At 53.4% G+C, this 12,838-nt stretch overlaps 1 long non-coding RNA gene across 2 annotated transcripts in view; it reads left to right on the forward strand.

Annotated features, from left to right (window-relative positions):
• Positions 1–12,838, forward strand: part of LOC130295537 (uncharacterized) — a 106,003-nt gene that overhangs the window by 55,221 nt on the left and 37,944 nt on the right. For both annotated transcript variants that reach the window (XR_008848891.1, XR_008848890.1), the window contains exon 2: positions 4,180–4,283. This is a non-coding gene — a long non-coding RNA (uncharacterized LOC130295537). The remainder of the gene's footprint in view (positions 1–4,179; positions 4,284–12,838) is intronic.

A 12,838-nucleotide genomic window follows, 5' to 3' on the forward strand; every position in this document is an offset into this window, starting at 1 on the left:
AGGGACTGGACACCCGTCACCTTCTCAGCTCTCCAGGGACTGGACACCTGTCACCTCCTCAACACTACAGGGACTGGACACCTGTCACCTTCTCAGCTCTGCATGGACTGGACACGTGTCACCTCCCTAACTCTGCAGAGACTGGACATCTGTCACCTCCTCAACTCTGCAGGGACTGGACACGTGTCATCTCTCCAGCTCTGCATGGACTGGACACTTGTCACCTCCCTAGCTCTACAGGGACTAGACACATGTCACCTTCTCAGCTCTGCAGGGACTAAACACATGTCACCTCCTCAGCTCTTCAGGGACTGGACACCTGTCACCTTCTCAGCTCTGCAGGGACTAAACACCTGTCACCTCCTCAGCTCTTCAGGGACTGGACACCTGTCACCTCCTCAACTCGGCAGGGACTGGACACCTGTCACCTTCTCAGCTCTACATGGACTGGACACGTGTCACCTCCCTAGCTCTGCAGGGACTGGACACCTGTCACCTTCCCAGCTCTGCAGAGACTGGACACCTGTCACCTTCTCAGCTCTACAGGGACTAAATACCTGTCACCTCCTCAACACTGCAGGGACTGGACACCCGTCACCTTCTCAGCTCTCCAGGGACTGGACACCTGTCACCTCCTCAACACTACAGGGACTGGACACCTGTCACCTTCTCAGCTCTGCATGGACTGGACACGTGTCACCTCCCTTACTCTGCAGAGACTGGACACCTGTCACCTCCTCAACTCTGCAGTGACTGGACAAGTGTCCCCGCCCCAGCTCTGAAGGGACTGGACACCTGTCACCTCCCCAGCTCTGCAGGGACTGGACACCTGTCACCTTCTCAGCTCTGCAGGGACTGGACACCTGTCACCTCCCCAGCTCTGCGGGGACTGGACACCTGTCACCTTCTCAGCTCTACAGGGACTAAATACCTGTCACCTCCTCAACACTGCAGGGACTGGACACCCGTCACCTTCTCAGCTCTCCAGGGACTGGACACCTGTCACCTCCTCAACACTACAGGGACTGGACACCTGTCACCTTCTCAGCTCTGCATGGACTGGACACGTGTCACCTCCCTAACTCTGCAGAGACTGGACATCTGTCACCTCCTCAACTCTGCAGGGACTGGACACGTGTCATCTCTCCAGCTCTGCATGGACTGGACACTTGTCACCTCCCTAGCTCTACAGGGACTAGACACATGTCACCTTCTCAGCTCTGCAGGGACTAAACACATGTCACCTCCTCAGCTCTTCAGGGACTGGACACCTGTCACCTTCTCAGCTCTGCAGGGACTAAACACCTGTCACCTCCTCAGCTCTTCAGGGACTGGACACCTGTCACCTCCTCAACTCGGCAGGGACTGGACACCTGTCACCTTCTCAGCTCTACATGGACTGGACACGTGTCACCTCCCTAGCTCTGCAGGGACTGGACACCTGTCACCTTCTAAGCTCTGCAGGGACTGGACACCTGTCACCTTCTCAGCTCTGCATGGACTGGACACATGTCACCTCCCTAGCTATGCAGGGACAGGACACCTGTCACCTCCTCAGCTCTGCCGGGACTGGACACCTGTCACCAGAGGCGTAGCTTGTAGCTTTTGGGCCCCGATGCAAAATCTGCAACAGGGCCCAATATGGCAAATATAATACTGTTCTCTTATAGGGCAGTTGTGCTTTGGGGCCCCCTTAGGCACCAGGGCACCGGTGCGACTGCTACCTCCGCTACCTCTATAGCTACGCCCCTGCCTGTCACCTCCTCAGCTCTGCAGGGACTGGACACATGTCACCTCATCAGCTCTGCAGGGACTGGACACCTTTCACCTCCTCAGCTCTGCGGGGAATGGACACCTTTCACCTCTTCAGCTCTGCAGGGACTGGATACCTGTCATCTCCTCAGCTCTGCGGTGACTGGACACCTGTCACCTCAGCTCTGTGGGGACTAGACACCTGTCACCTCAGCTCTGCGGGGACTAGACACCTTTCACCTCAGCTCTGCGGGGACTGGACATCTGTCACCTCCTCAGCTCTGCGAGGACTGGACACCTGTCACCTCCTCAGCTCTGCGGGGACTAGACACCTGTCACCTCAGCTCTGCCGGGACTAGACACCTGTCACCTCAGCTCTGCGGGGACTAGACACCTGCCACCTCAGCTCTGCGGGGACTGGACACCTGTCCCCTCAACTCTGCGGGGAATAGACACATGTCACCTCAGCTCTGTGGGGACTAGACACCTGTCACCTCAGCTCTGCGGGGACTAGACACCTTTCACCTCAGCTCTGCAGGGACTGGACATCTGTCACCTCCTCAGCTCTGCGGGGACTGGACACCTGTCACCTCCTCAGCTCTGCGGGGACTAGACACCTGTCACCTCAGCTCTGCCGGGACTAGACACCTGTCACCTCAGCTCTGCGGGGACTAGACACCTGTCACCTCAGCTCTGCGGGGACTAGACACCTGCCACCTCAGCTCTGCGGGGACTGGACACCTGTCCCCTCAACTCTGCGGGGACTAGACACATGTCAGCTCAGGTCTGTGGGGACTAGACACCTGTCACCTCAGCTCTGCGGGGACTAGACACCTGCCACCTCAGCTCTGCGGGGACTGGACACCTGTCCCCTCAACTCTGCGGGGACTAGACACATGTCAGCTCAGGTCTGTGGGGACTAGACACCTGTCACCTCAGCTCTGCGGGGACTAGACACCTGTCACCTCAGCTCTGCGGGGACTAGACACCTGTCCCCTCAACTCTGCGGGGACTAGACACATGTCACCTCAGCTCTGTGGGGACTAGACACCTGTCACCTCAGCTCTGCGGGGACTGGACACCTGTCACCTCCTCAGCTCTGTGGGGACTGGACACCTGTCACCTCCTCAGCTCTGCTGGGACTAGACACCTGTCCATTCAGCTCTGCGGGGACTAGACACCTGTCACCTCAGCTCTGCGGGGACTAGACACCTGCCACCTCAGCTCTGCGGGGACTGGACACCTGTCCCCTCAAATCTGCGGGGACTAGACACATGTCACCTCAGCTCTGCGGGGACTAGACACCTTTCACCTCAGCTCTGCGGGGACTAGACACCTGTCACCTCAGCTCTGCGGGGACTAGACACCTGTCACCTCAGCTCTGCGGGGACTAGACACCTGTCACCTCAGCTCTGCGGGGACTAGACACCTGTCACCTCCTCAGCTCTGCGGGGACTAGACACCTGTCACCTCCTCAGCTCTGTGGGGACTAGACACCTGTCACCTCAGCTCTGCGGGGACTGGACACCTGTCACCTCAGCTCTGCAGGGACTGGACACCTGTCACCTCAGCTTTGCAGGGACTAGACACCTGTCACCTCAGCTCTGCAGGGACTAGACACCTGTCACCTCAGCTCTGCAGGGACTGGACACCTGTCACCTCAGCTTTGCAGGGACTAGACACCTGTCACCTCAGCTCTGCAGGGACTAGACACCTGTCACCTCAGCTCTGCAGGGACTGGACACCTGTCACCTCAGCTTTGCAGGGACTAGACACCTGTCACCTCAGCTCTGCAGGGACTAGACACCTGTCACCTTAGCTCTGCAGGGACTGGACACCTGTCACCTCAGCTTTGCAGGGACTAGACACCAGTCACCTCAGCTCTGCAGGGACTAGACACCAGTCACCTCAGCTCTGCAGGGACTAGACACCTGTCACCTCAGCTCTGCAGGGACTAGACACCTGTCACCTCAGCTCTGCAGGGACTGGACACCTGTCACCTCAGCTTTGCAGGGACTAAACACCAGTCACCTCAGCTCTGCAGGGACTAGACACCTGTCACCTCAGCTCTGCAGGGACTGGACACCTGTCACCTCAGCTTTGCAGGGACTAGACACCAGTCACCTCAGCTCTGCAGGGACTAGACACCAGTCACCTCAGCTCTGCAGGGACTAGACACCTGTCACCTCAGCTCTGCAGGGACTAGACACCTGTCACCTCAGCTCGGCAGGGACTGGACACCTGTCACCTCAGCTCTGCAGGGACTAGACACCTGTCACCACCTCCTCCACTTTTTTTCTGGCATTTTGTGAGATTTGAACGGTTTATAATTGTCTTTTGTGAAGCAGAAGAAGCAATTTACAGAATTCACTTCTCAGTCGAAACTCTAAATGAACTTTTCCAGTAATTTCCATCCATTGTGCTCAGTTCCCAGGATCGACGCTGCCAGAAGTGGAGAACAACAGAGGAGCTGGACGCTGCCAGAATCGGAGAGAACAACAGAGGAGCTGGAAGAGGAGAAATGTTATAAGGTAAAGAGGTTATAATAGGACAGGGGCATCAATCCCCCCGGGTACAGACTGAGCCCCAACTACAACATACAGCAGATCTGACCTACATCCTATAACAGACATGATGTAACAGCAGAATAGTGAGTGCAGCTCTGGAGCATAAGACATGATGTAACAGCAAAATAGTGAGTGCAGCTCTGGAGGATAAGACATGATATAACAGCAGAATAGTGAGTGCAGCTCTGGAGCATAAGACATGATGTAACAGCAGAATAGTGAGTGCAGCTCTGGAGAATAAGACATGATGTAACAGCAGAATAGTGAGTGCAGCTCTGGAGCATAAGACATGATGTAACAGCAGAATAGTGAGTGCAGCTCTGGAGCATAAGACATGATGTAACAGCAGAATAGTGAGTGCAGCTCTGGAGCATAAGACATGATGTGACAGCAGAATAGTGAGTGGAGCTCTGGAGGATAAGACATGATGTAAAAGCAAAATAGTGAGTGCAGCTCTGGAGCATAAGACATGATGTAACAGCAGAATAGTGAGTGCAGCTCTGGAGGATAAGACATGATGTAAGAGCAGAATAGTGAGTGCAGCTCTGGAGGATAAGACATGATCTAACAGCAGAATAGTGAGTGCAGCTCTGGAGGATAACATGCTGGATTCAGGATTTGTAGAATCATTTACGTGGTTCCGTATTCGTAGCTCAGCCTCACGTTTACACAGTTTCTGTCTCTCCGGGTTCTGAGTGTTTCCCTTAATAGTGATCAGCGGTGACAGATCTAAATGTTCTCCGCAGATTACATAGTGCAGGCCTGGTACAAGGATTTTTGCCGCCCTAGTTTTTTCTGGATGGTTTGCAAGCGTTCCTGCGGGGTAGCGGATTGGGGGTGGGGGAGTCGCCGGTTCCTGTGTGGGGCGAAGCGGCTAAGGTAGTAGGGCCGGGTGCGCCGGGGGTGGCAGTTGCTGCGGCGCCTGCTGGCGGTGCTGGGGTTAGTTTGGGGGGGGGGTCTTCTCCTGTTGTCGTGGCTTCGGGGGCTGATGGGGGTGGGCTGATGGGGGTGTTAGGTTGGCTGATGCGGCTAGGGGAGAGGTCTATGTTTGCTTTGAGGGCCCCTTAGGGGCGCACCTGAAAGCGGAAGTGAGAGAAAAAACTTGGAAGCGGGTTTATGTAGATATTTTTTCGCTGCTCCCGCTTGAAAAATTTCATCTGGACAAGGTTTGGCCTGACGAGTCGAAGCGGATGGAGAAAGTGGAGGAAGAGGAGCGTCGGCGGTATCGGCTGATTCCCCGGACCTTCTCGAACTGGCTTCAGGCCTTTGTGATTTTTGCCAGCATAGTGGGGGAAAAGGCGCCTGAGCACTGCTCCGGCCTCTTTTGCTGTATGGATGCAGTGGGCGAGGCTTATCGGCTCTATGGGGGCTTGGTGTGGCTGCGGTACGATGAACAGTTCCGGCAGCGGATGGCGGTGCCATAAGGACATCGGGTTGTGGATGCGGCTTATAGCGGCTACACGCAGCGGGACTGGGTTGCAGTCCTTTCGGGATGGCGCCGGGGGAGTTGGGTCAGGGACGGGCGGTCGGCAGGGGCAGGTAAAGGGGTGTGTTGGCAATTCAATGAGGGGAATTGCAAGTTCGGAGCCGAGTGACGTTTTAAGCACGAGTGTTCCAGCTGTGGGGGGTGTGGCCACGGTTTGGGAAAAGCTGGTGGGGCAGTTGTCCATTGCGGGTGCCTCTTCTGACTGGGAGGCGGCTCTTTTGTTTTACGTTGGTAGGGCGTTTTGCGAGGGTGTGTCTCCGTCGGGTATAAGTCGGTGGATGTCGGCGTTGGCTTTTTGGTTGAAGGTTAGGGTTTGCCCAATGTGACTAAGTCGTTTTGGCGCATCAGGCGCTGCCGGGGTTCCGGAGGGGGGCGGTGGCCAGGGATGTGCGGCGTCCGGTGACTTTTCCGCTTTTGGGGCAGTTGGGGGCGGCGCTGGCGGGGATTTGTTTTTCGGACTACGAATGTCGTTTGTTTTGTCTGGCTTTTGCGCTGGCGTTTTTCGGCGCATTTCGTATTTCTGAACTGGTGGCTCCTAGTTGCAAGCGTGTTTTACTTTTTTCGGATGTTTGTCTTGTCGATGGGGTGTTGCGGTGTTTTTTGCAGCGTTCAAAGACGGATCAGGGTTGGTCGTGGGATGGCTGTTCATTTGGCGGCCTTGCGGGGCTCGCCTATGTGTCCGTTTTTTTGTTATACTGCCTTTTTGGGGGTGCAGGGGGGGGTTGTAGGTCCTCTTTTGCTGCATGCGGACGGCAGTTTTTTGTCGCGTTTTCAGTTTATTGTTTTTTTTTTTTGGGAAATGTTTGTAGGCACTTGGGTGCACGGCGGAGGGATACAGCTCTCACTCCTTCCGTATTGGTGCGGCCACTGAGGCGTCTCGGTGGGGCCTGGGTCCTGAGGTTATTAGGTGGATTGGGAGGTGGGAGTCGGAGAGGTTTCAATTGTATGTTCGTCCTCATTTGGTGTGAAGCATGTGTTTTTTGTGCTGTTGTCTGTATTGTGTTTGTCTTTGTCGTTTCAGAAACGGGCCCAGGATTGATATGGATTGTCGGGCACTCTTATGTGGTGTGAGATGGGATGCGGGCTGGTGTGCAGCCGGCTGGTCGCCAAGTGGGGTTAGCTAGCATTGAAGGGCAGGTTCATTGGCTGGGGAAGAGTGGAATGCGGTGGGCTGAGTTCTTTGCGAGGGTCCAGTTTTTTGCGAGGCTCCAGATGTTATTGTGATTCATCTTGGGGGTAATGATTTGGGGGTTCATTAAATTGGACCTTTTCAGGTTGTGGTCCTCCTTCCCTGGCCTGGTAGTCATCTGGTCGGAGATGGTGGCCAGACGCAAGTGGAGGCAGGCCCGCTCGGTTGTTGCCTTAAACAGGGCTAGGGTCAAGATTAATAAGGTGGTCAGCAAGTTTGTGGCGCGGAATGGGGGCCTGGTAGTGCGCCACCGGGAGCTGGAAGGCGGAGCTCCTGAGTTCATGGATGATGATGGTGTCCATCTCAATGTGTTTGGGATGGATTTGTGGCTTCTGGAGATTAAGGAAGCGGTGGTTAGAGCCCTTGGTTTGTGGAGGAACGGGGACAAGTGAGGGGGGTCACTTGTCGCCATTGTGGGGGGGGGGGGGGGCAGGAGTGGGACCTGGAGGCACCTGGTATGGCATGATGGTGATGGAAGAGAGTGTGGAGGTGGGATGGGAGCGGTTCCCAGCCCGATGGAGAAGTCATCAGGGGGACATGGGTCCCAGGACGGTTTGGGGGCCTCACAAACGGGGACCCTGTGCAGGTGACTTGCGGCTAGGGGCAAGTGAGGCCCCATAATAAGTTGGGTAATAGTGCCTTCAGGTCCTCCTCCTGTGATAGGGACATTTCTACGGTTAAATGTTTTATTGTTTATGTATGACGTTCATACAATTGTTGTTCACAATGTTATAATTGGTTGATATTTATTAAAGGGGCTGCTGTGGCCTGTTTACACCAACACCTGGTCTTGTCATGTTTTAAGGTAAGGGGTCATGGGGGAGGTGGTTATGTGGAAAGGTAGGCCATAGCAGTTATAATATCCCCTAGTCATGTGATCTCCTGGGGTCAGGGATGATGAGAGTGATACATTGTATGATAGGAGATTAGATTGTGATCTCCTGGGGTCAGGGATGATGAGAGTGATACATTGTATGATAGGAGATTAGATTGTGATCTCCTGGGGTCAGGGATGATGGGAGTGATACATTGTATGATAGGAGATTAGATTGTGAGCTCCTGAGGTCAGGGATGATGGGAGTGATACATTGTATGTGATAGGAGATTAGATTGTGAGCTCCTGGGGTCAGGGATGATGGGAGTGATACATTGTATGATAGGAGATTAGATTGTGAGCTCCTGAGGTCAGGGATGATGGGAGTGATACATTGTATGTGATAGGAGATTAGATTGTGAGCTCCTGAGGTCAGGGATGATGGGAGTGATACATTGTATGTGATAGGAGATTAGATTGTGAGCTCCTGGGGTCAGGGATGATGGGAGTGATACATTGTATGATAGGAGATTAGATTGTGAGCTCCTGAGGTCAGGGATGATGGGAGTGATACATTGTATGATACGAGATTAGATTGTGATCTCCTGGGGTCAGGGATGATGGGAGTGATACATTGTATGATAGGAGATTAGATTGTGAGCTCCTGGGGTCAGGGATGATGGGAGTGATACATTGTATGATAGGAGATTAGATTGTGATCTCCTGGGGTCAGGGATGATGGGAGTAATACATTGTATGATAGGAGATTAGATTGGGATCTCCTGGGGTCAGGGATGATGGGAGTGATACATTGTATGTGATAGGAGATTAGATTGTGATCTCCTGGGGTCAGGGATGATGGGAGTGATACATTGTATGATAGGAGATTAGATTGTGAGCTCCTGGGGTCAGGGATGATGGGAGTAATACATTGTATGATAGGAGATTAGATTGTGATCTCCTGGGGTCAGGGATGATGGGAGTGATACATTGTATGATAGGAGATTAGATTGTGAGCTCCTGGGGTCAGGGATGATGGGAGTAATACATTGTATGATAGGAGATTAGATTGTGATCTCCTGGGGTCAGGGATGATGGGAGTGATACATTGTATGATAGGAGATTAGATTGTGAGCTCCTGGGGTCAGGGATGATGGGAGTGATACATTGTATGATCTCGTTTTCCATCCATCTCTGTCCCCGAGGCTGCGCTCGGCCGGCTCTGATGGTATTTGTCGGCAGCACCTGATCTTATGATTGATCACATCGGTGCGGAGCGGCCATAGTGTTGAGGTTCACCAGACAATGGCGCCTTTCCACAGCTCAGGAGTTTCTCTCCCCATAATTCCGATAATAATGGTAAAAACTGCAGCATCTCCGGCGTCCCAAAGCATCGATATTACTGTCATGTGGAAATGTCAGGGAGCAGATAAAGCGCTCGGAGGAGCCGTCCTGGCAGCCACAGCCGAGCAATCACTTACCGCCATCACCGCCACTTCACTGCTCCGTCACCGCCGCCGCTCACATCCGGAGTCTATTGTGTCCTTAATACTTTTATGGGAGTTTTAAGTTGTGCGCGTCCGGCAGTGGAGGCTCAATCAGCACTGAGACGTACAGAAAGGGCGCGTCCATGGTTCTGCGACTTCTAATAGACCGCAGGGATTATCAGGGCCGCGCAGAACACGCGCTGCGAAAACTTCACAAATTATTTCTGAGGGTTCTTACAATTCTTCAAGAAATCCTTAAAGGTGAACTATGGCAAAAATGTACTTCTTCACAGGATCGGTGTAAGTATCTGATCGTAGCCGGGCCCCCCACAATCTTCAGAATGGGGCCCGGAGCTCAGTGAGGAGCGAGTGCTGCAAACGACACATGCTCCATTCATTTCTATGGGAGCAACGAAAAGACATCTCGTACATCATCGGGGTCCCATAGGAATGAATGGAGGGCTGTACGGGCATGCTGACAATTATAGTTTTGCATCCTCTGGAGGGCCCCAGTTTGGAGACCACTCTTCTAGGTTCTAACCATCTCTTCTCCTCCACTATGGTGGAATGTCAGGTATCCTCACCGCGCGGCACAATACATATTAATTGAGCAGTAAGTAGTAAATGATATGCAGGCAGCGAGCGCCGGAGAAGTGACACTTAGGTCGGCGCAGCCTGGCACAGCGAGAGCGAAGGTCTCCCGGAATAATGGCGAATCAGAGGAACAGGAAGAGGCTGCGCAGTGTGGAGAGTCAGCGCAATCACTGCTATTATCTCCACGTCGCCTCAGCTGTGAACTGAACGCTGCGTCTCTTATACGACACGCACTCCTCTCTGCTACATCCCTGCAGCCCCTTCATATTAATTCAGGTTATGGTAATTACTGAGATAAAAGGCGATGATTCTGCAAGTATTGTGCCCCCCCAATCCAGGGTAATGCAAGTATTGTGCCCCCCCAATCCAGGGCAATGCAAGTATTGTGCCCCCAATCCAGGGCAATGCAAGTATTGTGCCCCCAATCCAGGGCAATGCAAGTATTGTGCCCCCCAATCCAGGGCAATGCAAGTATTGTGCCCCCAATCCAGGGCAATGCAAGTATTGTGCCCCCTAAATCAGGGCAATGCAAGTATTGTGCCCCCTAATCCAGAAGAATGCAAGTATTGTGCCCCCTAATCCAGGGCAATGCAAGTATTGTGCCCCCTAATCCAGAAAAATGCAAGTATTGTGCCCCCAATCCAGGGCAATGCAAGTATTGTGCCCCCTTAATCCAGGGCAATGCAAGTATTGTGCCCCCCAATCCAGGGCAATGCAAGTATTGTGCCCCCCAATCCAGGGCAATGCAAGTATTGTGCCCCCAATCCAGGGCAATGCAAGTATTGTGCCCCCCAATCCAGGGCAATGCAAGTATTGTGCCCCCTATCCAGGGCAATGCAAGTATTGTGCCCCCTATCCAGGGCAATGCAAGTATTGTGCCCTCAATCCAGGGCAATGCAAGTATTGTGCCCCTAACCCAGGGAAATGCAAGTATTGTGCCCCCCAACCCAGGGCAATGCAAGTATTGTGCCCCCCCAATCCAGGGCAATGCAAGTATTGTGCCCCCAATCCAGGGCAATGCAAGTATTGTGCCCCTAACCCAGGGCTATGTAAGTATTGTGCCCCCCAACCCAGGGCAATCCAAGTATTGTGCCCCCCAACCCAGGGCAATGCAAGTATTGTGCCCCCAATCCAGGGCAATGCAAGTATTGTGCCCCTAACCCAGGGCAATGCAAGTATTGTGCCCCCCCAATCCAGGGCAATGCAAGTATTGTGCCCCCCCAATCCAGGGCAATGCAAGTATTGTGCCACCAATCCAGGGCAATGCAAGTAATGTGCCCCCTAATCCAGGGCAATGCAAGTATTGTGCCCCCCAATCCAGGGCAATGCAAGTATTGTGCCCCCCAATCCAGGGCAATGAAAGTATTGTGCCCCCAATCCAGGGCAATGCAAGTATCGTGCCCCCTAATGCAGGGCAATGCAAGTATTGTGCCCCCTAATCCAGGGGAATGCAAGTATTGTGCCACCAATCCAGGGCAATGCAAGTATTGTGCCCCCTAATCCAGGGGAATGCAAGTATTGTGCCCCCTAATCCAGGGCAATGCAAGTATTGTGCCCCACAATCCAGGGCAATGCAAGTATTGTGCCCCCTAATCCAGGGGAATGCAAGTATTGTGCCACCAATCCAGGGCAATGCAAGTATTGTGCCCCTAACCCAGGGCAATGCAAGTATTGTGCCCCCTAATCCAGGGGAATGCAAGTATTGTGCCACCAATCCAGGGCAATGAAAGTATTGTGCCCCCAATCCAGGGCAATGCAAGTATCGTGCCCCCTAATGCAGGGCAATGCAAGTATTGTGCCCCCTAATCCAGGGGAATGCAAGTATTGTGCCACCAATCCAGGGCAATGCAAGTATTGTGCCCCCTAATCCAGGGGAATGCAAGTATTGTGCCACCAATCCAGGGCAATGCAAGTATTGTGCCCCCTAATCCAGGGCAATGCAAGTATTGTGCCCCACAATCCAGGGCAATGCAAGTATTGTGCCCCCTAATCCAGGGGAATGCAAGTATTGTGCCACCAATCCAGGACAATGCAAGTATTGTGCCCCTAACCCAGGGCAATGCAAGTATTGTGCCCCCCAATCCAGGGGAATGCAAGTATTGTGCCACCAATCCAGGGCAATGCAAGTATTGTGCCCCTAACCCAGGACAATGCAAGTATTGTGCCCCCTAATCCAGGGGAATGCAAGTATTGTGCCCCCCAATCCAGGGCAATGCAAGTATTGTGCCCCCAATCCAGGGCAATGCAAGTATTGTGCCCCCTAATCCAGGGCAATGCAAGTATTGTGCCCCCTAATCCAGGGCAATGCAAGTATTGTGCCCCCCCCCCCCAATCCAGGGCAATGCAAGTATTGTGCCCACTAATCCAGGGCAATGCAAGTATTGTGCCCCCAATCCAGGGCAATGCAAGTATTGTGCCCCCCAATCCAGGGCAATGCAAGTATTGTGCCTCCCAATCCAGGGGAATGCAAGTATTGTGCCCCCAATCCAGGGCAATGCAAATTTTGTGCCCCCTAATCCAGGGCAATGCAAGTATTGTGCCCCCCAATCCAGGGCAATGCAAGTATTGTGCCCCCAATCCAGGGCAATGCAAGTATTGTGCCCCCAATCCAGGGCAATGCAAGTATTGTGCCCCTAACCCAGGGCAATGCAAGTATTGTGCCCCCCAATCCAGGGCAATGCAAGTATTGTGCCCCCAATCCAGGGCAATGCAAGTATTGTGCCCCTAACCCAGGGCAATGCAAGTATTGTGCCCCCAATCCAGGGCAATGCAAGTATTGTGCCCCTAACCCAGGGCAATGCAAGTATGGTGCCCACCAATCCAGGGCAATGCAAGTATTGTGCCCCCAATCCAGGGCAATGCAAGTATTGTGCCCCCCCAATCCAGGGCAATGCAAGTATTGTGCTCCCCCCCCCAATCCAGGGCAATGCAAGTATTGTGCCCCCCAAT

The sequence above is a fragment of the Hyla sarda genome, chromosome 11 (assembly GCF_029499605.1).
Source record: "Hyla sarda isolate aHylSar1 chromosome 11, aHylSar1.hap1, whole genome shotgun sequence".
Lineage (NCBI taxonomy): Eukaryota > Metazoa > Chordata > Amphibia > Anura > Hylidae > Hyla > Hyla sarda.